Below are 26,631 nucleotides of genomic sequence, written 5' to 3' on the forward strand. Positions count from 1 at the left end.
TGAAGAGCCCTGACTCCTTCTTCAAGTGTTGGGCTGGGAAAAGAGACTTTGAACTTTTCTTGGGGTCACTCTGAGCAGCAAGAGACCCTGAGACATTGGCGTCCCTGGTGGGCTCCAAGAGGGCACCCAGGTGGGCTCTTGGCAAGCAGCCACGCCACAGCCATCAGCCGCTGAAACCTAGCCGAAGAAGGAAAGAAAACAGGCACTCTCAAGGGAAAAATCCAGAAAGAGCATCTCGACCTCTGCTGAGAAGATTCGTTTCAAGCTCAACCCGGAAAGAGGACCAGAAGCGTGCCTGGAAACCCTCACCTGCGAGCTGCTGGACGGTGACCAGGGCAAACTCCGGACTGACCTTGCAGATGATTCAGCTTTTGGTAAGAAAGGTCAAAATTGAGAACATGGGGGGGACATGCTCCCAGGAACAACCCAGCATCTTGTCAGCCCTACAGGGCGTGGCAGCCACACACCCTGTGAAAATCTCTGAAAAAAGATAAAACGGCCTTGAAGCTTTTATCCCCAGCAAGGGTAATGTTAGAGGCAATTTCGTGGAATTCCGGGGGGGCTGCCAGCTATCAGCAGGCAGCAGTATTCTCTCGAGGATGGGGGAAGTCATCCTGCCATCAGCAGGCGGCAGTTGCCCTTACCGACCAGGGAGGGGCAAAGGTAATCCCTAGCAAACAGGTGTGGGAGGAATTGGCATCATCTCCAGAGTGCCCAGGGTCCCATGGGTCCCCAGAACGCCCAGAAACCCCAGAACTCTCAGGGAGAGGAGGGCGGAGGGGATCGGGGAACCCGGGGCAGAGCCGCTTCTCGGCGACTGGCGAACCCGTGCCACGGCGGCGCCGGCCGGCAGCAGCCCGGGGGGGCCGCAGAGGCGGCCGTGGGGGCTGCGGAGGCCGGCGGGGACCCACGGGGACAGCGGGGCAGTCGCAGGCACAGCAGCGGCGGAGGCGATAGCGTGCACGGCGGTGCCCGGATCGCAGCAGCGGGCGGTCGGCAGCGTGCAGGGCACGGCCGGCGGCTGCGGGGGCAGCGCCGAGCGGGGCCGGGCCGGGCGGAGCGCGGGAGAGGGAGGCGCAGGGCTGACGGCGCTGGCGGCGGGCGCATGCGCCATGGCGGTGACGGCGGTTTCACGCAGGGGGTGCCAAAGCCGCGCGCGAAGGGCAGAACCCGCGCGACTGCGATGGCGGCGAGCGGCGGCACCCGGGGAACGCGCACGGGCCGCGGCAGCCGCGCCGGGCGGGACTGAGGCGGACGGGACGGGACGGCTGCAGCGTCCCTGCGGCCGCAACGGAGCGCGGCAGGCGCCCGCTGATGACGCACAAACCCGGCAGCGGGAGCGGGGCGGGTTTTTCCCCAGTGCGTAGACGCGGCACGGACACGGCCGAGCGGGGATCGGAGCCAGAACGGGACCGGGGCAGCGCCGGTGTAGGTCACGGGCACAGAGGGCGTTCCCCAGACCGCGCCTGCGCCGAGAGAAGCGCCTGGGAGGCGCGGTCGGGGCGGGGGCATCCGCACTCCCGTGAGGGCGCCGGCAGAGACCGGGCGAGGTCTGGGTGCAGAGGGTGCCCGAGGGACCGGCCCTGCTCTGGTCCCACGGCAGCGGGCACGCAGCCAGCCCCGGCAGCCAGCACACAGTTTCAGCCTCCATCAAAATCTCAAGCGGGAGATTTTTCGCGGGTGCAGCGCATGTTGTGTGAGGCGCTCCGAACTCCGCAACAGCCCGGTCCCACAGAAGTGACGGAAACAGCATTTACCAGATGATCAGGCTTCAGATGCAAAAGATGGACATGTGAAAAAGCTGTCCAAAATCAGAGTAAAGTGAGAAAGCACCCAGGTTTTTGCCCAAGATACAGAAAAAAGGGGAAACCAGTGCAAATCAGTGGTATTCCAAATATGATATAAATGGAAATCTTCTGTTGTGCAAAATGCCTCTTAGGGAGGGAAACCACTGTAGAAAGATAGAATTATTGGTGATGATTCAATTACCTGAAATGTCTCTGAAGACAGAGCATTTGAGAAATATCAATCAGATCCTATCTGTGGGGTCACCAGCTGATTCTCCAATGATTCAGAATTTTGTTGGTATTGAGTTTGTAACCTTTGTTATTTTTGGATTTTATAGGTGATACTGATAAATAAGGATTGTTATTAATGCTATATGAATACTTAAAAAAAATTGTCATAACCCCTTCAAACACTTCTGTTGATAAGTTGATTATATAGTGAGAATTTTCAGAATTTATTATAAGAATTATGATCAAGATATTGTTGTAATATTTACAGCCAGCTTTCATGTGTTTCAGTGTCTCTTTGTGTGATCATCTACAAGACACGTGTCTCTTTAGAATCTTGTCTTTTTGTTTTTTAACTACTCATGTTTTTTAGGTTTCCTTTAAATCCAGATTGCCAGTTTTGTGGTTTTCTTCAGTTATTATAGAGTACTTCAGCCAAGAATTCAAGAGGTTTGCTGTGTTCGAAGAATTTCTGTCCTGACAGAAGTTTTGGAGGGATTCAATTATTTAATGGTTTGATTGATCTTTAATCCTAAGGTTTCCTATTCATAATTGCTGTTTTTAAGAGTCTTGTTTGAAAATGTATTAAGTGATGTCCATCAATTAGAGTTTGAACTCTGGCCAAGTTCTAGCTCTACTTGAATGGAATGATTGACAATCAGCCCAGATGTTTTCTGCATCAAAAAGTATTCAAGTCCTTTTTGCTTGGCAATTTGACCATGTATGATAGCTGAGCCTGATTTCAAAGGGAATTTGGAGAAACATGAATCCAGACATGAGTTCTCCAGTTCTCTGTTGTTTTAAGGTTCATCAGCTGTCGCAGACTCTGGGATGACAGTTCAGTGTTGTAGTGACTGATAATGGTATGATTGCAGATGTGTCATTGGTTATGTGCCTTATCTGATTGATTTCTAATTGTTGTTATCTTACATTTCCCTATGCAATATTGCATAGAGACTGAAACAGAACAGACCAATATATGCGAAAAGCCAATCATATAATGTGCATTTTTCACAGTGCTGGTAGCACGTAGCTGCGACCCAGCTTTGTCTCCCCTTCCCAGGGAAGTCCTGCTCCATGACCTTTATTTGCCTCCCCAGCAGCTCAGTGGTAGGAAAAGCCACTTGAAGTGGCTGGTGGATTCTCCCTCAGCTGTGGCAGAGGCTTTGAGCCAGGAGGTTCCCTGGAGGGATGCTGGCTCTGGAAACCTCTCCTGAGCTTGCAGGTGTGGAGTAAAACTCCCTGCTGGACCAGTGATCAACAAGTTATCCTCTGATCCATCTGGGACCCCCATGGCTTGGGGTCAGCCCTTGCTGGGGAGCTGCTGCTTGGGAGAAATAGCCACTCCCTTTTCATAAGTTTAGAAAGGTTTATTAAACCTTATAAAAAATACAACAGAAGACTGAATAGAGAAAATGTTATGGCGCCAGGAGCAAAGGATTTTCCGCACCATGTGCTCTCCCACACAATGGAGGTTTTGCCTTTTAACCCTTTAGCCCCTCCCAAAATTCTGTCCATTGACTCCTTCTTCAGTGTCCAGTGGTAGAGTTTACTTCCTCAAATCTTGATTGGAGGTCAAATGTCACTGTAGTGACAAGGCGACCCTCCCACATATCCCAACCCCAGCTGTCCCTTGATAACAACTGAGGGGGTAAAAGAAATTTTTCTTAACTTCTATACATGATATTGTCTGTTAATTGTGAGAGTCAATCATTGTGGCATTCACATTCTCTGAATGGAGAGACATAATTCTCTCTCAAGGTTTCTTTTCCTGGAGAAGCACAAGGAAAAGCAAGAAGAAAATTCTTATCTCTATCATGTGGAAAGTGTTAGGAAGATTATTTACCTGAAGTGATTTGTCAGTTGGATTCTGCTGAGGATTGTTTTGTTTCCTTGGCCAATTGGAAAAAGCTTTGTCCTGGCTGTCTGGAGACAGTCACAAGTTTTCTTTAGTATTCTTTAGTATTCTCTAGTATTCTTTGTAGTATAGTATGCTTCTTTAATATAGTGTTGTACAATGTAATATAATATAGTTTAATAAAGCAACTGTTCAGCCTTGTGAATCAATGGAGTCAGCTGCCAATCATTCCCTGCAATGGGGCATCCTGCTTTTTGATAAATCATTGCATTACTCATCTCTCACACTGCTGCTCCTCCCCAGGTGCTTTGCTCTCCTGCACTCACACTTCTCTCTGCCAATCTGTGGCTTATTAAACAGTCTGCTGGCTTTGTCTCTCCTGTGGCTGCAGGCAGCGTCGATTCCTGCGGACACGGAGAGAGCTGTGGCTGGAAAAATTAATGGAGGGGAAAGAAACAGGGAAGGAGAAGGGCTCTTGTGAAGATCACACTGCCCTCCTGAGGCTCCCGGGGGAGAAGGCAAAGTTGCACCAAGACCCCATGCTGTTCTCTGATGACATTTTTTTCATTGAGCCAATGGTAAGTGAGAGGTGAAAACCTCATTTTCCTCCTCTTCTTCCTCCTCATCCTCCTCCCCCTCTTCCTCCTCCCCCTCTTCCTCCTCCCACCCACTCTACCCCCAGCTGCGGTCACTGGGCAGATCCTCAGCTGGCTCGATGTGCTGGGAGGGAAGACATTGAGTTTCTGGTGCACCTGCAGAGCTCGCCTAAAAATGCAAAATGCTAAAAGCCTTTCTGCCCTGGAAGCTCAAGGCAGGGTTTGGAGCCTGACAAAGCCAAGCTGTGCTGCCAGGGCCTGAGCTCAAGGGCACTCTGTGCGTGTCCTTGCAGTGTCCACAGGGAGCAGTTCTTACAGGTAGGGGCTCCCCCCACACATGAGGTTCAGCAGAGGCTGTTGGAATACTGCCAGGCCACATTCTGACCTGAAGCTTGCAATGGTTTGCTGGGAAAGTGAGGCCAAATTCAGCCTAAGGCTAATCATAGAAATGCCAATCCCCTCCTGTAACCACGCCTTGCACTATTTCTGAGTGTCCCTTCCAGTGTCCTCTGTGAGCCTGGACACAAGGGTGGAAGGTTGAAATGGGCCTTTGGAGTTGTCCTGCACACAGGGACAGAAAACCTTTTCCTTTTCTGTTTCTGCAAGCAAACCACCACGTCCTCGAATCAACCAGAGCCCTGATTCTGAGTACTGGCATTGTGAGAGACAATGAATGCCTGGTGTCTGCACAGTGCAACATCCCTTCTAATCTTGGAGTAAACCCTAGAATAATGCCAGCCTCTGCTTTCTTTCAATACAGGTTAAACTAATATTCTGATTTCTAAGGTTCTGGTTCCAGGCAAATTTGGGAGAGAACCCCCAAAGGGGCTCCTCTAGGAAAGCAGATTCAATCGGCCCCTACCCCCAACCGGTCCTGGAGAAAAGACCTCCTTGAAGTGGAAAAAACCTGTTTATTAAACAATAAACCCTAAACAGTATTAATCAATAAAACCCCTTGCTGCTCCAAAAGAGATGACAGACTGAGAAAGTCCCTCCCTGGGTTGCAGCTCAGCTCACTCAGTCTCTGATCAGTCCCTCTGGTGCTGGAGATGTTGCAGGCCAGGCCCAGCCCAGTGGCCACAGCTGGAGCTGTCGGTGCTCTTCTGGTGTTCAGTCCAGAGCAGTTTTGAACAGGTCCAAAGAAAGGAAAAAAACCCCACAGTCCAGGGAACTTCTTTGCCTCAGCAAGCTAAATTAACTAAAGAGCTCTGTCCTGCTGTCTGTCCATCCGCAGACAATGCAGTCCAGGAGCAGGAATGTGGAGGAGTGAGTGCACTGTCTGAAAACAAACTGCTGCTTCTTCTCTCCCCCCTTCACTCTCTGCAACAAGTCTTAAAGGTGCAAAACTTATTATTCAGCATAAACAGAACAAGAGGATTTGGAATAAAAGCATCATATAGTTGACCCAAGACAGGGATCATGTTCTCTTCTTCTTGTGAAGAGCCACCAGTGCACAGTGGCAGTTGCATCCCACTGTAGCTGACAGCAGCATGATGTGACCAAGAGCTTGTCAGAGCAGCAGGAATATTGTGGAGAGTGGGAGCTGATCAGCTGAGCATTGAGAGCTTCCAGCGCTGTGTTGAGCTGGGTTTGGAGTGTTTCCTTGGGCTCCTTGTGTTGTTCATTCATTACTAATGCTCTAAACAGAGGCTTAGAGAAGTGTGGTTGAAAACAAGAAATGTGAAGTTTGCAGAGAAATGTTTTGCTGTCTCTTTCTGCTGTAGGAGGGAGAAATTGGGCCGAATTGTTTGGCCAAATTCAAGGTGACCTTCAAACCCCTGGAAGCACTGGAGAATGGAAGTGTGGCTTACTGAAGCATCTCAGGTACAGGTCCTTTGCCCTGCTTCTCTCCCCCTCAGTGAAGCCATGGTGCAAGCCTGAGCCCACGGGGCTCCCATGGAAGTGCTGGGAAGAGTCCCTGGTCAGCAGGGCAGTGCTGGCACATCCCCCCTGGCCCTGCAGCCTCCAGGGAGTCTCCTGTGCCAGGCCAGGGCTCAGAATGCTGTGTGTGCCTGACTGATCCCAGAACAGCCCAGGCAGTGCAGGGAGAGGTTTTCATGCCATGGCTTTGCCAGCATTCCCTCAAAGGCCAGAGAGCTGCAGAGCAGAACAGCTTTAGTGAACAAGCACTCAGCCCCTGCAGGCCCCTGGCCTCCAGGATGATGGGTCCATTTGACATGGATCCATCATCAGGCAGCAGGAGCTGAGTTAGAAATGTGTTCCCTGAGCCTGGATCACCTCCCAGTGCCCAGACAGCAGCAGAGCAGAGGTGGCTGAGCCCCCCTGAGCCCAGGGTGTTGGTAGAAGGAGCAGTCTTGGCCAGCACCTGCCTCTCTCCCTTTGTGGGAATTGAGCCCTTGCAGCTCTGTCTGTGGAAACAGAACACAGTGCTGAGTGTCAGGAGTTGGGGACTTTGGCAACAAAGTCCTGTGCTCCTGGGCCAGGTAGTTTGGCAATTGCCAAACTCTTTATGAGCTCTGTGCCTTCACTGAATGATTTCAAAGCTCCTCTAAGTGCATGGGAAGGAAAGCATAGAACCAGAGTATGTTAAGGATGGAATGGACTTAAAGGCCTCTGGGCAGGAACACCTCCCCCTAGAGCAGGTAGCTCCAAGCCCCATCCAGCCTGGCTGGGAACACTTTCAGGGCTGGAACGTCCACAACAGCCCTGGGGAACCTGCTCCAGTGTCTCACCACCCTCAGAGTAAAAAATTTCTTCCTAATATCTAAGCTAAATTTCCTTTCTTTCAATTTATACCTGTAACTCCTTGGCCTGTCACTACAAGGCAGCAGAGATGTTTTAAACTCAGCTGAAATTGGTGGCTGAAATTGGAAAGCAGCCCAAGGAATGGGTCAGAAATTAGAAGTCAGCCCCAAGGCTGAGGGAAGAGGAGGGTCCATATCCTCTCCTGCAGCATCAGGAGCTGGTTGCATCCAGCTCAGAGTCAGGGACTAGCACTGAGGCAGCCTGGAAAATCCAGTATAACAGAGGGAATGATTGTAGTGCAATAGACATCTCTCCCCAGGCTGTGAGAGCAGGCTGCCCCTGCACCTCTCAGGGGAAGGCCAAGGACTCTTGGTAGAATTCAGCTCTCCTACTCTGAACCTTGGGAACATTTCTATCGACAGCCCCCACATCTATGAGGTGAGCAGAAGGCTTGGGGTGGATCCTGATGGCTCCTGAGGCAGGAGCAAGCCTGGTGGAAGTGTGGAATTGCTGCCAGCCTGGGCACTTGTGAGCAGGGAATATTTGATCTACTGGTGAAATCTAGGAGGGTCTGAAAGGTGTGTCTGTTGTTCATGAAGCCCCAGTTCCTTCTTTGGGAATCAGCTGGGAGGCTTGCTGCAAAACAACCCCTTGGCATATGAAATGAAGCCTGGGTCAAAAAGGGATGTTCAGAGGCTTTTGTGGCCGTGCCAGACACAAGGCACCTTTGGACTGGGCTGTTCAGAAGCAGCTGGAACAAACTGGCTGCCTTTGAGCTTCAGTCAACTGCAGACAGCTTCCAGTCAAGTGTCTCCTGCTTATTGCTGCAAGTCACAGGAAAGCCATCCAGCCTCCTGGCTCAGTGCTGGCCCTTGCAAAGGGCTTGGGAGTTCTTTCCCTTGCTGACCAGTCCCTCACCACACTTCAGCCTTGGTGCATCTCTGGCTCTAGAAAGAGAAAAGTGTTCCTGGGAATAAAGCAAAGCATTTTTCTACCTATTTGTCTCCTCCCCAATAGTGTCAAGTTTGCAACAAAATCCAAAGAGAGAGCAGCTGAAAGAGGTAGAAAATGAGGCACTACATCATGCCAGACACTTCCAAAAGCTTGGCTGTGGGTGGCAAAGACATGCTGAGTTTTCTTACCAAAAGATGATGCTGTCTATACATTTTGATGCTGATGTCTCATAATCAATGTATTGTTTTCATGACATGGGAAAAGGTGAATGAGTAGATGGTGCTGTTGGAGCTGTGCTCAGTGGGGCAGCAGCAGCTCTGGGGTGATTCCCTAGGCAGCTGCAATCAGCCCACGTTGCTCTCAGAGCCAGGTCTGAATGAACTTGGTGATTCTGACCAGAGGTGCACTGCTCTGTGTCCATGGGATAACCCCAGGGTTGTGGACTCCAGTTCTGTGGAGTTGCCACTGCTTGCATGAAAACTTCAAGGCAGAACTTGTCCTGTTGTATTTTTTTGCCATTCAAAGCATCGTCTGCTATTTCTGGGTATTAATTGCATCATTAGACAGTAACTCACAAGAAGGGAAGATTCCACATGTATTTCCATTTTGCCTTCTTGCTGCTGCAGGTGAAACTGATTAACCTAGGAGGTACTGATGCTCCCTTCACCTATAGCCCTTCAACTGCAAACGTGGGCTTCTGCTTCAAGTTTGCGCCCGAGGAAGACATCGTTGCACCAGGTGGGACCCAGACTGCTCAGATCTCCTTCAGTGCCACCATAGTGTGGAGGTTTGAGGAAGAATTCCAGTTCAGTGTGGCTGGATCTCCTATGTCTGCAATCCTGACTATCAAGTAAGGATGGTCAAAGCCAGGCACGCACCTGCAAGTCCTCAGCGCAAGAGAAAGGGGCCGCTTCATGTGAGCAGTCCCAGCCCCTCCACGCGTGCGGGATCGGTGCCAAAAGCCAGACAACGCTTAGCGGTGGATCACACGGCTCATGCGTTAATGAAAAATGCAGCTAGCTGCAAGAATTAATATGAATTGAAGGACACATTGGTCATCCACACTTTGAATGCACTTGCGGCCCTGGGTTCCTCCCGGGGCTACGCCCGTCTGAGCATTTCTTGACGATCAGTCGCCGTCCGGGGGCCACCACGGTGGTGCGGCTGGTGTCACCTCGCAGGCCAGTTGACTGTGGTCAGCAGCGGAGACGATGCTGGCTCGGTGGTGCCCAGAGGGTAGGCGGTCAGGGGTTTGGCAAGGGATGCTTTTCCCTTGGCGGCCTCAATTTTTTCCCTGTGACCCAGCAGGCGTCATCATCGTCATGGCTGTCATCGTCATTGTTGCCGCACAGGGCCTTCATCCCCCTATATGCAGACTCAGGGACTGATCCATAGCTCCCCACTCCTGGAGTGAGCCACTGGGGCAGAGTTTGTCCTTGGGGCACCCATGCCGCGGTATGGTAGTGGTGGGAGATGAGGAGAGTGAGAGACAGCGTTGAAAACATCGCCGTGGGCTGGGAGAACAGAGGGGGCAAGAGGGAGATGAGGTGCAGGCCTCACCCGTAGCCTCCCAGCCACGCAGGCGGCTGTCTGCGGGTGGGTACCACGGGGGTACTGTGCTGTGCTGCCACGCATGCACGTGAGGCGAGAGCGCCGGGGACAGGGGTTCTGACCCCCTCCTCCCTTCGCCTGCCCTGCTCCTCTTCTGTCGCGGTCTCGGGGTGCAAATAGCACCATGGCTTTTCTCTCTCTCCACCAAGGCCTATTACAGTGGCCTGAGTGGGTCGCTGCCGGTGAGAGAGAGACGGTGAATCTTGTATCTTGATCAGAAGGCTGAATTTATTAATATATGATATAATACATTATAATTATACTAAAAAGAATATAGAGAGAGGTTTGCAGAGCTGCTAGCTAAGCTAAGAATAGCTAGAAAAGAATCCACAACAAAGTTGTGTCCAGGGACTCAGTCCCCTGGCTTGCACTGATGATTGGCCCTTAATTATAAACATAGAAAATGAGCCAATCAAGGTGAATCCTATTGCATTCCACAGCAGCTGATAATAATTGTTTACCTTCTCTTCGGGGGCCTCTGGCTCCCGAAGACACAGAAATATGAAAGAAAAGGATTTCTGTGGAGAAATGTCTGCGACATCTCACCTTTCTAAATTGTATAAAAATAAAAGAAAAATGCTGATGTGGAATGAACAGGAAATTCCTTCACCTATAAAATATAGAATACTAATAATTCACTAAAACAATCCTACAGTATAAGAAAATTGCAAGAAACAATGCAAAGAGAATTCAAGTCCATGCAGCTGAGTTTCAGGAACAGTCCATCAGCTGAAGTTGTTTCTTTTGGACATCTGAGAGTCCTTTTTGGTCCTGAAACAGCATAACACAATTTTAAACAATTTGAAACAATTTGAACAATTTTTAGAATGTCCTTTTCTGGCCCTTCAGTGCTTCAGCACTTCAGAGCTGCTGCCCGCCTATTTTCAATCTTTTTTATTTAATTTTTAATTTTTTTTTTTTTTTTTTTTTTTTTTTTTTTTTTTTTTTTGATCGAAAAGCAAAAGAGCAGCAGCCGAGCAGAGCAATGCCAGAGAAAGAAAAGGCCCTGGGGGCCCTGGCCCATACTGGACCAGGAACCCCAAAACTGGCTCACACAGGGGGACCCGGACCGGTAGGACAAACCAGAACCCCTAGAAACATCAAGAGGCCTCGCAGCGGGCCCGGCCCAGGAATTTCCTGAGCCCAGCATCCCAGGCCAAACCCATGAGGAAGGCTCTGCATTCCTACGGGCCTGAGCCTTGCTGCCAGCACAATGGCAGCACGGGTAGTGAGACGCTTCCTTTCCCCTAAACCACTGAGGCATGCCAGCAGCAGGGAAATAGAAGCTGCCCCGAGAATCTTCATCTCGGGTCTGGGAATGTTTGTTTCCCACAGCAAACCAGCTATGGTCTCCTCCAACTGTGCCCTCTCCCTCTGCAATACATCGGGTTTGTCTCTCATCCGCCCCCTGGCTTCATCCCCATCCCCTCCGGGCTGGGGATCAGAGGCAGAACTCTCTGGATGCACCTGCCCCCCCATGCCACTAGGACACAAGAGAGGCGGCGGCCTCCATGGGACAATCCCTGAAAAACCACCCCCCAAACCGCCGAGAATGCTGATCTTAAAAACAGGCAGCTGGACTGCCACAACAGTGAGCTGGCAGGCAGCCCCCGCTCCACGGAAGGAGAGACCCCCTGCCGGAGCGACTGCTGGGACGTCCGGTGGAAGCATCGGGGAGGGAGCCGAAACTGGGGAGGGAATCGCGCTGAGCGTGGGATCCGCCGCGGGCTGCTCCGAGGGTCCCATGGGCTCAACTCCGTTTTCTGCTGCTGACTCTGGGGTCTGCTGTGGAGGCGGTGGGGACACGCGGGAACACGCTGGTGCTGCGTCCTTGGGCTCTGAAAACGGCGGCGGGCACGGCACGGGCACCAGCGGAGCTGGGAGGAGCGGCGAAGCGTCGCTGTTGCTTAGCAACAGGTCAATCGGCGGAAGTGCTGTCTCTTCGGCCTTCTCCGACACAGGCTCTGGCGGGGGCAGGGAGACCGGTGCCACCGTGGGCGGGACCTCCTGGAGAGGCGGAGACGGGATCTCCTGGAGTGACGGCTCTAGCAGGGCCGTGGAGGAAACCTCGGAGACCGGTGCCGCCCCCGTTTCTGAAGGCGGAGTCTGAGAGGCCGGCGCTGGCTTGAGCGGCCGCTCCCATCCCCCCAGAGAGAGAGAAGGGGGGGAAGGAGAAAACTCCATCTGAGCATGCTCCGGAGCAAGAGTAAAAAAAACTTCTTCTCGCCGCGAAGTTTCAGCCCCCCCCGCCGCGAAGCAGGGGGGGAAAAAAAACCCAAAGTCCTCCCCCACCGGGTCTTCTGCCAAGGGCGGTGGAAACGGAGCCTGGCCATAACAGTTAGATATCCATTGAAAACAAGCTGCTCTGCGTTTCAAGACAGGGAAAAGCTTTATAAATGCTGGGTAGATGGAAGGCAACACGCGTCCCTCCAGGTAGACGCACTGGATAATCGAGTCCATGCACTCCCAGACAAAAGCATCTAAAGCATATAAGACATCAGCAAAGAACCCAAAAAGCTTTGCCCATCGAAAGAACCCATAGATATCTGTTTTTGACAAAAAGAAACCATCTTCTCTGCACCAATGTTTCCAGAGGGCTATTATTTTCTCCTCTGAAGGGGAGAATTGAATCTCTTCTGGCAAGGCATGGGTCTGCCATACAAACAGCCACAAGCTACGAAGGGCTGGTTCATCAGGGATAGAAAAGTGAACAGTACCTTTTGAAAGAGTCCAGCTTGCTCTGGCCAGCTCCACAGGTCTGCTGCTCTTTTCCATCATCTTTCCTGATGGTTTTCCAGAAGAAAGATTCTCTTTGTGGTCAGCCTTGGCTGTGAACTCTGTCCAAATCAGGATCTTCGGTTCTTCAGCTCCTGGCTTGAATCCACTTTCTGAGGTCACTTCAAAGCAACCCTCAAATGCTACACATACAGGATTTTTACCCAGTGCAGCAATTTTGCTCCTCTGGTCTTATCAGATTAATTTTTGCTCTGACACGAGGGGTCACCAGATATTACAGCGGCCTGAGTGGGTCGCTGCTGGTGAGAGAGAGACGGTGAATCTTGTATCTTGATCAGAAGGCTGAATTTATTAATATATGATATAATACATTATAATTATACTAAAAAGAATATGGAGAGAGGTTTGCAGAGCTGCTAGCTAAGCTAAGAATAGCTAGAAAAGAATCCACAACAAAGTTGTGTCCAGGGACTCAGTCCCCTGGCTTGCACTGATGATTGGCCCTTAATTATAAACATAGAAAATGAGCCAATCAAGGTGAATCCTATTGCATTCCACAGCAGCTGATAATAATTGTTTACCTTCTCTTCGGGGGCCTCTGGCTCCCGAAGACACAGAAATATGAAAGAAAAGGATTTCTGTGGAGAAATGTCTGCGACAAAGGCCATCACGTGCCGCCACTTGGCGGGTCCCCCATCAGGGCTGTCTCTGCCACACTCCCTTTTTGGTTCTTGTCTCTGGGATGGGGCACTCTGTCTCTGCTTCTCTACCTCTGGCTTTGTTTTCCCCTGGCGCATGGGAGCCAGTGGGGAGGGAGGTGAGAGTAGTAGGTGGGAGAAGCTGGCTGGCTGTTGGCCTGTTGGCATGCCGCTTCTTTAGGAGCAGCATGGGCTGGGAGGTGTGGCCAAGCTTTGGCCTTGCAACCTCAGATCAGACATGGCGACCCGCTGAATTTAAGCAAATTAGTCAGCAAGGGAAAAGAAACTAACAAGGATTCCATCAGTAACGGTGAGCGAAGAGGGAAAAGCCCAGGGCTGAATCTCCCCCTGCAGTGGGGCACGGGACATGTGACGTACAGAAGCCCCCCTCCTGGGCGGCGCTCTCGGGGGACCCAAATCCTTGTGATCGAGGCTGCAGCCCACAGACGGTGTGAGGCCAGTAGCGGCCCCCCAGCGTGCTGGGCCCGGGGCTTCTCAGAGTCAGGTTGCTTGGGAATGCAGCCTAAACCGGATGATAAACTTCATCTAAGGTTAAATACTGGCACGAGACCGATAGCCAACAAGTATCGTAAGGGAAAGTCGAAAAGAACTTTGAAGAGAGAGTTCAAGAGGGTGTGAAACCATTAAGAGGTAAACGGGTGGGGCCTGCGCAGTCCGCCTGGAGGATTCAACCCGGCGAGTTTCATTCGTCTGGTGCAGGTTGGGCGGATCCTCGCCTCCGCCTCCCCTCCGTCGCCCGGGCGAACTCCATCCGTGGTAGCACCGTGGCGGGAGGCGTCGCTTCTCCCCTCGCGGGGGGTAAGCGTCCTCAAAGCACAGCATTTCGCGTGGGGGTGCAGGGGCTGGGCCCGCTGGCCCCCGGCCCTGCTGTCAACCGGGGCGGACTGCGCTCAGTGTGCCCCGACCGCGCGGCGCCACTGGGCTGGGCTCACAGGCCGTGCTGGGGCACCCGGGGTCCGCAGCGATGTTGACTACCCACCCGACCCATCTTGAAACACAGACCAAGGAGTCTAGCATGTGCGCGAGTCAGGAGCCGTTGTCGAAAGCCCGCGGTGCAATGAAGGTGAGGGCCGGCGCACGCCGGCTGAGGTGGGATCCCGGGGCGCGTGTCGCGCCTGGTAGCCCCGGGCGCACCACCGGCCCGTCTCGCCCACCGCCCCTTTGTGGGGCCGGGAAGGTGGAGCGTGAGCGTCCGTGCTAGGACCCGAAAGATGGTGAACTATGCCTGGGCAGGGTGAAGCCAGAGGAAACTCTGGTGGAGGTCCGTAGCGGTCCTGACGTGCAAATCGGTCGTCCGACCCGGGTCTAGAGGCGAAAGACTAATCGAACCATCTAGTAGCTGGTTCCCTCCGAAGTTTTCCTCAGGATAGCTGGCACTCGGCAATGGGCAGTTTTACCTGGTAAAGCGAATGATTAGAGGCCTTGGAAATGAAACAATCTCAACCTATTCTCAAACTTTCAATGGGTAAGGGGGCCAGCTTGCTGGCGTGGAGCCGCGCCGTGGTATGCGAGTGCTCAGTGGGCCACTTTTGGTAAGCAGAACTGGCGCTGCGGGATGAACCGAATGCCGAGTTAAGGCGCCCAATGCTGACACTCATCAGAGCCCAGAAAATGTGTTGGTTGATCTAGACAGCAGGACGGTGGCCATGAAAATCGGAATCCGCTAAGGAGTGTGTAACAACTCACCTGCCAAATCAACTGGCCCTGAAAATGGATGGCGCTGGAGCTTTGGGCCCATACCCGGCCGTCGCCGGCAGTGCGATGCCCGCGGGGGCTAGGCCGTGACGAGTAGGAGGGCCACGGCGGTGTGCTTCGAAGCCTGGGGCATGGGCCCGGGTGGAGCTGCCGCAGGTGCAGATCTTGGTGGTAATAGCAAATATTCAAACGAGAGCTTTGAAAGCCAAATTGGAGCAGGGTTCCTTGTGAACAGCAGTTGAACATGGGTCAGTCAGTCCTAAGCGATAGGCAAGCGCCGTTCCGAAAGGGCGGGCGATGGCCTCCGTTGCCCTCAGCCGATCGAAAGGGAGTCGGGTTCAGATCCCTGAATCCAGAGTGGTGGAGACGGGCGCCGCGAGGCGCCCAGTGCGGTGACGCAACCAATCCCAGATAAGCCAGCGAGAGCCTCGGGGAGAGTTCTCTTTTCTTTGTGAAGGGCCAGGCGCCCTGGAATGGGTTCGCCCCGAGAGAGGGGCCCATGCCTTGGAAAGCGTCGCGGTTCCGGCGGCGTCCGGTGAGCTCTCGCTGGCCCGTGAAAATCCGGGGGAGAGGGTGTAAGTCTCGTGCCGGGCCATACCCATATCCGCAGCAGGTCTCCAAGGTGAAATGCCTCTGGCATGTTGGAACAATGTAGGTAAGGGAAGTCGGCAAGCCGGATCCGTAACTTTGGATAAGGATTGGCTCTAAGGGTTGGGTCGGACGGGCTGGGGCATGAAGCAGGGCTGGGCGCGCACCGCAGCTGGACGAGGCGCCGCGCGCGGGTGAGTGTGCTCTGAGTGGCCCGCCTGGGCACCAGAGCGCGCGCGCGCAGCAGCGACTCTGGACAGCGCCGGGCCGTTCCTGTGGATCACCCCAGCTGTGATGGGCGCCGCCCGCCACCCCCTCCGCTCGCCCTCTACCTTGCCGCGGATGGCGCCCCAGTGGCGGCCGCCATTGTAGACACGCCGCCGCCCCCAGTTCCTGCTGGTGGGGTCCGCACGGCGTGCACGCGCTCCTGCGGTTCGTTCGGGGGAGGGTCCACGGTGGGGCTCCCCAGGCCGGTGCCCCGCCTCAGCCGGCGCCTAGCAGCTGCCTTACAACTGATGCAGATCAGGAGAATCCGACTGTTTAATTAAAAAAAAGCATCGCAAAGGTCTGAGGTGGGTGTTGATGCATTGTGATTTCTGCACAGTGCTCTGTATGTCAAATTAAAGAACTTCAACGAAGAGCGTGTAAATGGAGGGAGTAGCTATGACTCTCTTAAGTGCGGTCAGCAACTCAGTATTCTTGCCAAATCATTTACCACGGGCTACCATGGGGAAGCCAACATATTCAATTTCCTTAGCGTTCGTTAATTGTTGGTTTTGTATGTGAAGGCGCTGATACTTTATTGCCTTCTCCGAGGCGGCCTCACTCAATGAGACATCAGAATGCTCATACCTCACTGTCACATCAACCACAACTGCCTTGGAACATTTAACAAAAACCAAATCCGGTTTAAACAATTCATTTGCATCATCCCTTAGGTGTGGTTCCTCAAACGCTGCTCAGCACTCCCTCTTAGCCTCCTCGCTAAGAGTTTCACAGATGGCATTGTGTCTCTTGCTCCTGGCTTCTTGAGGGATGGCGCAGTTTCCGACAGTGTGGGCTACGGTCTCAAATCTGGCTCCACAATGTCTACATGATTGGACAACATTCTCTTGTCTACCCCTAGCCAGGAATTCCCTTGTCGGGTAGACATTTGCTCTTAATTGTAGGGCCGTAATTAGTTTACGGTGAGGTATGGCCTTGAACCGCCTTATCCAGGCGTTACTGATCTCGTCATTCTCAAAATTCTCAATCCCATGGCCCTGGGAGACCAGATGGGTCCATTTTTGAAATTCTAATTTTCTCCAATTACATGGTTTTGGGTAACGCATTTTAGGGGCGGGTGCTTCCCATTCCAGCCGGGCTTCATCGTCGCCCTCCAACTCTACCAATGGTAAAGGCTCCCAAATTGATGGGATGGACTCTTGTGTCCCCCCCTGCTTTTAACCACAATTTTTCAAATAATCGTTCCAGATTAATTTCCTTCAAATAATTCACAAGAGTCTCATCCAAAGACTGGGCCAATCTATGGAGTCTTTGCACCTGAATACTTGGAATAAGCGCCACCAATCTGATGAGACCTAAACCGCCATCTTTGAAACTCGAATACAAGATCGCATCACATGTACTTGGGGGAAGATGAAGCCATTCCTTAACCGTGTTACGAATCAATTGGTCAAGGGATTCGAGTAGGCCCACCTTGACTTCGGTATGGTCCGCCAGATATATCAGTCTCGGGGTGGTGTAAGTCCTGAGTATATCGACTTTCTGAAGAGGTTTTAAGGGAGAATGACCAATCCGATGAAGCCAATCCGTGAGCTTCTCTGATAGTCTGGGATCTGCAAAGCCAGTCCAAGGGTCAACCCATGTGCCAAGATATCTTTTTGAGCTCCCTGGGTCGATCATGTTAAGGGGGGATCCATTAATCACCCATGCGGGACAATCATTGATGGTATACGAGTCCCTTTTAGGCTTGATGAAAAAGCCATGACAATTTTCCCCCTTTATAGTGAGGCCCGTAAAATTGCAAAAGGCCTCCAAAATTTTGATGTTATGACACATGCCTTCCCAAGAGTCACTCAGCAGCACCAAGTCATCAGCAAACGCCATGGCCGTAACTTTCGAGCCCCCATGATGGAAACCCTCGCCTTCATTCTCGAGTTTACATAGAAGGGGGTCCATCGCTAAACTGAACAGCAAAGGTGACATGGGGTCGCCTTGCTTGACACCTGAGCAAATGTATATGGGGGTCTGTCCTTTCTCTTCCAATGGAAATGCACGTCTTAACATCACGATACATTTCCCTCACCAACTCCATCATGTGTGGATCCACTCCACTCTTGTCCAGACCCTCAAATATATGCTGATGACAAACGGTGTCAAATGCCTTAGCAAAGTCCACGAACACGACCCCCAGATGTTTATGCTCTCGCTTAGCTGTTTTTACCACAAGCTGTAACAACCTGAGGTTTTCGGCACAACCTGATGCGCAAATGAAACCCCGTTGCTGGGGGTTAATGGGACATGCTTTGGACAGCCTCGTAGTAGCGATCCTGGAAAACAGCCTAATCACCTCTGAACCAATAGTGATAGGCCTCCAGGTATTGATATCACCAAGCTTCTCTGCATCCGAAGACTTGGGTATCAAGACTGTCCTGCAGTCCCGCAGCGCATCTGGAACAGTACCGGTGATAAGCCAGAGGTTGAAGATCTCAGTCAACTGGGAAAATTTTGGGTCTTTTGCAATAATCTGACCCAAAGTGATCCCATCTGGCCCGGGAGCGGAGGTTTTGCACATCTCTCTCATGTTCTTATCAATCTCTTTGTCAGTAATTAGGGCCTCGAATGCGGTGTTATCTGCCTCCTTATATGGAGGGAAATTCAGAAGGCCACCAAATATACCAGCTGTATCCCACCTTCTTTTAAAGTGATCGTGGACAACACTTGATGGTACTTGGCACTGAGAGGCTTCCGTGCTGTCTAGGATGACACGCGCGAGGCGCCTTCTATGTAACTCGTACAACAGTTGGAATCTCAAGAATTTTCCCCTCTTAATAGCTCTTTTGCGCATCCAATTTGATGGATTTTGGATGCTTTTTGGCCACGGGATGCCTGCTTCTTTCTACCCTTACAGATAGATTTAATTTGCCTAGGCACGCCCAGAATACCGAGAAACTCATTATACACATCGTTCACCACCTGACCTGGATCTTGCCCATCAAGAATTTTCTCGAAGGCCTCCCAGATACACGGTGAATTTGCCAACCGATAATCCCGCTTTGATCACCTCGCGGTATTGGAGCTTTAACTGTCCCTCCTTGGGCACCTTAGCAGACCCGGGAGGATGTTCAATCCCAGTGGCACCTACTAGTCCTTCATGATCTTTCGCGGAGGGACCTCTTGCTAGACGGCACCTTTTATCGCTTATCTGCTTTGCCGTTTTAGTTGGAATATGCTCCGCTATAAGTTGGTTGATATTCCTTTTACCAGCAAACTTGTCCACCAGTTGTACCAGGAGAGCCTCTTCCTCCTCAGTCCATACCCGTTTGTGGGCCCCTCGGGCCGGTGACCCTTTGGGTTGGGAAGCAACAATCCGCTCCACATTTTGCACAAGAGGATGTCTTATCCTCTTGTGCTGACCCAGGCCAATCTTGGTTGCAAATCCTTGGTGGCACACCTCACAGACCCATTCCCCAGTGGGAGCCACACACCCCATTCCCTTGCAGCGTGGGATGTGACAGGAGATACTGTGGTATTTTAGATTTTGTTTACCACATTTTGCACACCTGAAAATGATCTTTCTCTGCCCATGCACCCTTTTGAGATGGTCAGTCAGCCCCAACATCCTTGTAAACTGGGTCTCACAACGAGGACAAGATGGTTGTTTGTCCGGCATGGACACGACAGGTGTTCTTGGCATGGTACCGTCACCTTCAGACCCGTGAGGAGCCTCAGGTGTTTTGGGCTCTTGAGTACCTCCCCTTGCGCTTTCAGCCTCAGGTGTTTTGGGCTCTTCAATACCTCCCACCGCACTCTCAGCGTCATCGTGGGCCATCCCCATAGGGGAGATCTCATAGGGCTCAGGGAGTTGCCCCAAATACTCCCAAACATCCACATGATGTAGACCACCTTCTTTAACAATTCTGGAGTTAACAAACCTCCAGACTTACAGGATCGAATCCCTCTTCCCTGGGCACAGAGGGCATAGATGGTAATTCAGCATCAATGACCCTTAGATGTAATGGGTCAGTCTGAGTGGCAGTTGAAATAAAACGCAAAGCCAGTGATTGTACCATTTTGTCAGTCCGGTAAGCAAAAACTGACAAGTCCAAGTGAGGGTAGAAGTAGTTAGCAGCCGACCTTCTCTTGAGCTACCAACTGTGTCAAAGAACAGCCCGTGGACTGTTGCAAAGGCTCTGTGCAACAGTGAATTAACTGTGCCAACCTTTATGTTTCAGCGATTCGTGAAACTATCGTTGGGTGGCGAGTCCAATGACAGGGAGGGCTGATATGCGACCTCTCTCACTCTGGGGCAGAAGTCGACTCAGTTACCACAAGGGTATCCTGCGGGACCACGAGGAGGCGTGACTCCCACCCAGTTAGTAACTATGCCCTCATCGTTAATAAACACATACAAATTGTGTATGTTCCTTTCCCCGGTTAAGTAAGGTGGCCCGTCCACCTGATGACCAGATCAGAATTTATAGCCCAAATATGGGCTAGACGCAGTTATGAGGGTTGAACCCCTCCCACCCAAAACCGATTCCACTGTCCAGCAAACCCGTCAAGGGCAGGGGCCTTGTTTATTTACAAAATATTTACGCAGATACAATCGATCTTGCTTTGCTTACAAATATATGTACAATGTCAACGGAGGCGAAGAGTACTTTGGATGCTAGGGCCCGAGCGGTTCTCTCGAGCCTCGTTTTAGAGAGACTAAGGGTGATCATCAACTCAGTATTCCTGCCGAACCATTTACCACGGGCTACCATGGGGAAGCCAACATATTCAATTTCCTTAGCGTTCGTTAATTGTTGGTTTTGTATGTGAAGGCGCTGATACTTTATTGCCTTCTCCGAGGCGGCCTCACTCAATGAGACATCAGAATGCTCATACCTCACTGTCACATCAACCACAACTGCCTTGGAACATTTAACAAAAACCAAATCCGGTTTAAACAATTCATTTGCATCATCCCTTAGGTGTGGTTCCTCAAACGCTGCTCAGCACTCCCTCTTAGCCTCCTCGCTAAGAGTTTCACAGATGGCATTGTGTCTCTTGCTCCTGGCTTCTTGAGGGATGGCGCAGTTTCCGACAGTGTGGGCTACGGTCTCAAATCTGGCTCCACAATGTCTACATGATTGGACAACATTCTCTTGTCTACCCCTAGCCAGGAATTCCCTTGTCGGGTAGACATTTGCTCTTAATTGTAGGGCCGTAATTAGTTTACGGTGAGGTATGGCCTTGAACCGCCTTATCCAGGCGTTACTGATCTCGTCATTCTCAAAATTCTCAATCCCATGGCCCTGGGAGACCAGATGGGTCCATTTTTGAAATTCTAATTTTCTCCAATTACATGGTTTTGGGTAACGCATTTTAGGGGCGGGTGCTTCCCATTCCAGCCGGGCTTCATCGTCGCCCTCCGACTCTACCAATGGTAAAGGCTCCCAAATTGATGGGATGGACTCTTGTGTCCCCCCCTGCTTTTAACCACAATTTTTCAAATAATCGTTCCAGATTAATTTCCTTCAAATAATTCACAAGAGTCTCATCCAAAGACTGGGCCAATCTATGGAGTCTTTGCACCTGAATACTTGGAATAAGCGCCACCAATCTGATGAGACCTAAACCGCCATCTTTGAAACTCGAATACAAGATCGCATCACATGTACTTGGGGGAAGATGAAGCCATTCCTTAACCGTGTTACGAATCAATTGGTCAAGGGATTCGAGTAGGCCCACCTTGACTTCGGTATGGTCCGCCAGATATATCAGTCTCGGGGTGGTGTAAGTCCTGAGTATATCGACTTTCTGAAGAGGTTTTAAGGGAGAATGACCAATCCGATGAAGCCAATCCGTGAGCTTCTCTGATAGTCTGGGATCTGCAAAGCCAGTCCAAGGGTCAACCCATGTGCCAAGATATCTTTTTGAGCTCCCTGGGTCGATCATGTTAAGGGGGGGATCCATTAATCACCCATGTGGGACAATCATTGATGGTATACGAGTCCCTTTTAGGCTTGATGAAAAAGCCACGACATTTTTCCCCCTTTATACTGAGGCCAGTAAAATTGCAAAAGGCCTCCAAAATTTTGATGTTATGACACATGCCTTCCCAAGAGTCACTCAGCAGCACCAAGTCATCAGCAAACGCCATGGCCGTAACTTTCGAGCCCCCATGATGGAAACCCTCGCCTTCATTCTCGAGTTTACATAGAAGGGGGTCCATCGCTAAACTGAACAGCAAAGGTGACATGGGGTCGCCTTGCTTGACACCTGAGCAAATGTATATGGGGGTCTGTCCTTTCTCTTCCAATGGAAATGCACGTCTTAACATCACGATACATTTCCCTCACCAACTCCATCATGTGTGGATCCACTCCACTCTTGTCCAGACCCTCAAATATATGCTGATGACAAACGGTGTCAAATGCCTTAGCAAAGTCCACGAACACGACCCCCAGATGTTTATGCTCTCGCTTAGCTGTTTTTACCACAAGCTGTAACAACTTGAGGTTTTCGGCACAACCTGATGCGCAAATGAAACCCCGTTGCTGGGGGTTAATGGGACATGCTTTGGACAGCCTCGTAGTAGCGATCCTGGAAAACAGCCTAATCACCTCTGAACCAATAGTGATAGGCCTCCAGGTATTGATATCACCAAGCTTCTCTGCATCCGAAGACTTGGGTATCAAGACTGTCCTGCAGTCCCGCAGCGCATCTGGAACAGTACCGGTGATAAGCCAGAGGTTGAAGATCTCAGTCAACTGGGAAAATTTTGGGTCTTTTGCAATAATCTGACCCAAAGTGATCCCATCTGGCCCGGGAGCGGAGGTTTTGCACATCTCTCTCATGTTCTTATCAATCTCTTTGTCAGTAATTAGGGCCTCGAATGCGGTGTTATCTGCCTCCTTATATGGAGGGAAATTCAGAAGGCCACCAAATATACCAGCTGTATCCCACCTTCTTTTAAAGTGATCGTGGACAACACTTGATGGTACTTGGCACTGAGAGGCTTCCGTGCTGTCTAGGATGACACGCGCGAGGCGCCTTCTATGTAACTCGTACAACAGTTGGAATCTCAAGAATTTTCCCCTCTTAATAGCTCTTTTGCGCATCCAATTTGATGGATTTTGGATGCTTTTTGGCCACAGGATGCCTGCTTCTTTCTACCCTTACAGATAGATTTAATTTGCCTAGGCACGCCCAGAATACCGAGAAACTCATTATACACATCGTTCACCACCTGACCTGGATCTTGCCCATCAAGAATTTTCTCGAAGGCCTCCCAGATACACGGTGAATTTGCCAACCGATAATCCCGCTTTGATCACCTCGCGGTATTGGAGCTTTAACTGTCCCTCCTTGGGCACCTTAGCAGACCCGGGAGGATGTTCAATCCCAGTGGCACCTACTAGTCCTTCATGATCTTTCGCGGAGGGACCTCTTGCTAGACGGCACCTTTTATCGCTTATCTGCTTTGCCGTTTTAGTTGGAATATGCTCCGCTATAAGTTGGTTGATATTCCTTTTACCAGCAAACTTGTCCACCAGTTGTACCAGGAGAGCCTCTTCCTCCTCAGTCCATACCCGTTTGTGGGCCCCTCGGGCCGGTGACCCTTTGGGTTGGGAAGCAACAATCCGCTCCACATTTTGCACAAGAGGATGTCTTATCCTCTTGTGCTGACCCAGGCCAATCTTGGTTGCAAATCCTTGGTGGCACACCTCACAGACCCATTCCCCAGTGGGAGCCACACACCCCATTCCCTTGCAGCGTGGGATGTGACAGGAGATACTGTGGTATTTTAGATTTTGTTTACCACATTTTGCACACCTGAAAATGATCTTTCTCTGCCCATGCACCCTTTTGAGATGGTCAGTCAGCCCCAACATCCTTGTAAACTGGGTCTCACAACGAGGACAAGATGGTTGTTTGTCAGGCATGGACACGACAGGTGTTCTTGGCATGGTACCGTCACCTTCAGACCCGTGAGGAGCCTCAGGTGTTTTGGGCTCTTGAGTACCTCCCCTTGCGCTTTCAGCCTCAGGTGTTTTGGGCTCTTCAATACCTCCCACCGCACTCTCAGCGTCACCGTGGGCCATCCCCATAGGGGAGATCTCATAGGGCTCAGGGAGTTGCCCCAAATACTCCCAAACATCCACATGATGTAGACCACCTTCTTTAACAATTCTGGAGTTAACAAACCTCCAGACTTACAGGATCGAATCCCTCTTCCCTGGGCACAGAGGGCATAGACGGTAATTCAGCATCAATGACCCTTAGATGTAATGGGTCAGTCTGAGTGGCAGTTGAGATAAAACGCAAAGCCAGTGATTGTACCATTTTGTCAGTCCGGTAAGCAAAAACTGACAAGTCCAAGTGAGGGTAGAAGTAGTTAGCAGCCGACCTTCTCTTGAGCTACCAACTGTGTCAAAGAACAGCCCGTGGACTGTTGCAAAGGCTCTGTGCAACAGTGAATTAACTGTGCCAACCTTTATGTTTCAGCGATTCGTGAAACTATCGTTGGGTGGCGAGTCCAATGACAGGGAGGGCTGATATGCGACCTCTCTCACTCTGGGGCAGAAGTCGACTCAGTTACCACAAGGGTATCCTGCGGGACCACGAGGAGGCGTGACTCCCACCCAGTTAGTAACTATGCCCTCATCGTTAATAAACACATACAAATTGTGTATGTTCCTTTCCCCGGTTAAGTAAGGTGGCCCGTCCACCTGATGACCAGATCAGAATTTATAGCCCAAATATGGGCTAGACGCAGTTATGAGGGTTGAACCCCTCCCACCCAAAACCGATTCCACTGTCCAGCAAACCCGTCAAGGGCAGGGGCCTTGTTTATTTACAAAATATTTACGCAGATACAATCGATCTTGCTTTGCTTACAAATATATGTACAATGTCAACGGAGGCGAAGAGTACTTTGGATGCTAGGGCCCGAGCGGTTCTCTCGAGCCTCGTTTTAGAGAGACTAAGGGTGATCATCAACTCAGTATTCCTGCCGAACCATTTACCACGGGCTACCATGGGGAAGCCAACATATTCAATTTCCTTAGCGTTCGTTAATTGTTGGTTTTGTATGTGAAGGCGCTGATACTTTATTGCCTTCTCCGAGGCGGCCTCACTCAATGAGACATCAGAATGCTCATACCTCACTGTCACATCAACCACAACTGCCTTGGAACATTTAACAAAAACCAAATCCGGTTTAAACAATTCATTTGCATCATCCCTTAGGTGTGGTTCCTCAAACGCTGCACAGCACTCCCTCTTAGCCTCCTCGCTAAGAGTTTCACAGATGGCATTGTGTCTCTTGCTCCTGGCTTCTTGAGGGATGGCGCAGTTTCCGACAGTGTGGGCTACGGTCTCAAATCTGGCTCCACAATGTCTACATGATTGGACAACATTCTCTTGTCTACCCCTAGCCAGGAATTCCCTTGTCGGGTAGACATTTGCTCTTAATTGTAGGGCCGTAATTAGTTTACGGTGAGGTATGGCCTTGAACCGCCTTATCCAGGCGTTACTGATCTCGTCATTCTCAAAATTCTCAATCCCATGGCCCTGGGAGACCAGATGGGTCCATTTTTGAAATTCTAATTTTCTCCAATTACATGGTTTTGGGTAACGCATTTTAGGGGCGGGTGCTTCCCATTCCAGCCGGGCTTCATCGTCGCCCTCCAACTCTACCAATGGTAAAGGCTCCCAAATTGATGGGATGGACTCTTGTGTCCCCCCCTGCTTTTAACCACAATTTTTCAAATAATCGTTCCAGATTAATTTCCTTCAAATAATTCACAAGAGTCTCATCCAAAGACTGGGCCAATCTATGGAGTCTTTGCACCTGAATACTTGGAATAAGCGCCACCAATCTGATGAGACCTAAACCGCCATCTTTGAAACTCGAATACAAGATCGCATCACATGTACTTGGGGGAAGATGAAGCCATTCCTTAACCGTGTTACGAATCAATTGGTCAAGGGATTCGAGTAGGCCCACCTTGACTTCGGTATGGTCCGCCAGATATATCAGTCTCGGGGTGGTGTAAGTCCTGAGTATATCGACTTTCTGAAGAGGTTTTAAGGGAGAATGACCAATCCGATGAAGCCAATCCGTGAGCTTCTCTGATAGTCTGGGATCTGCAAAGCCAGTCCAAGGGTCAACCCATGTGCCAAGATATCTTTTTGAGCTCCCTGGGTCGATCATGTTAAGGGGGGGATCCATTAATCACCCATGCGGGACAATCATTGATGGTATACGAGTCCCTTTTAGGCTTGATGAAAAAGCCACGACATTTTTCCCCCTTTATACTGAGGCCAGTAAAATTGCAAAAGGCCTCCAAAATTTTGATGTTATGACACATGCCTTCCCAAGAGTCACTCAGCAGCACCAAGTCATCAGCAAACGCCATGGCCGTAACTTTCGAGCCCCCATGATGGAAACCCTCGCCTTCATTCTCGAGTTTACATAGAAGGGGGTCCATCGCTAAACTGAACAGCAAAGGTGACATGGGGTCGCCTTGCTTGACACCTGAGCAAATGTATATGGGGGTCTGTCCTTTCTCTTCCAATGGAAATGCACGTCTTAACATCACGATACATTTCCCTCACCAACTCCATCATGTGTGGATCCACTCCACTCTTGTCCAGACCCTCAAATATATGCTGATGACAAACGGTGTCAAATGCCTTAGCAAAGTCCACGAACACGACCCCCAGATGTTTATGCTCTCGCTTAGCTGTTTTTACCACAAGCTGTAACAACCTGAGGTTTTCGGCACAACCTGATGCGCAAATGAAACCCCGTTGCTGGGGGTTAATGGGACATGCTTTGGACAGCCTCGTAGTAGCGATCCTGGAAAACAGCCTAATCACCTCTGAACCAATAGTGATAGGCCTCCAGGTATTGATATCACCAAGCTTCTCTG

At 50.9% G+C, this 26,631-nt stretch overlaps 1 pseudogene; it reads left to right on the top strand.

The window, feature by feature from the left end:
* The first annotated feature begins 9,097 nt into the window (after positions 1 to 9,097).
* LOC132087173 (5.8S ribosomal RNA) lies at positions 9,098 to 9,250 on the top strand (annotated as a pseudogene).
* The last annotated feature ends 17,381 nt before the right edge of the window (positions 9,251 to 26,631 follow it).

This window comes from Ammospiza nelsoni, unplaced genomic scaffold, assembly GCF_027579445.1.
Source record: "Ammospiza nelsoni isolate bAmmNel1 unplaced genomic scaffold, bAmmNel1.pri scaffold_40, whole genome shotgun sequence".
Lineage (NCBI taxonomy): Eukaryota > Metazoa > Chordata > Aves > Passeriformes > Passerellidae > Ammospiza > Ammospiza nelsoni.